Consider the following 409-nt stretch of genomic DNA (forward strand, 5'->3'; position numbering starts at 1 on the left):
GCGCCCGCCTCTCGCTTGCAGCGAAGGCCCAGAGAGAGTGCGGCGCGTTCCACTTTCTCGCTCAAAGCTGCGGCCCCTTAGGGAGCCCCATGGGGCAGCTTGCAGCCCAGGGGCGAGACTCGAAGGAAACCCGTGGGCTCACCCAGAGACCCCAACGGTGCAGGGAACGCCCACAGCCCACGGCCACGGGCCCACAGGCAGTGCACCAGCCACACGACACTGGGGCCTTGTTCGCACCAAGAGGGACCAGAGGTCACAGGAGGTGGAGGAGGCCGAGACTCTGAGCACCGGGCAGGGGAGACGGGCTGGAAAGCGGAGCCTCGAGGAGGAGTCCCGCCAGCCCCGGGGCGGGGACCCCAGGGGCGCCCTGCGGAGCTGGGGGAGCTGCTTTTCCCCCACGGCGGTCCGG

This window comes from Crocuta crocuta, unplaced genomic scaffold (genome assembly GCF_008692635.1).
Source record: "Crocuta crocuta isolate KB4526 unplaced genomic scaffold, BGI_CrCroc_1.0 scaffold13, whole genome shotgun sequence".
NCBI classification, from domain to species: domain Eukaryota; kingdom Metazoa; phylum Chordata; class Mammalia; order Carnivora; family Hyaenidae; genus Crocuta; species Crocuta crocuta.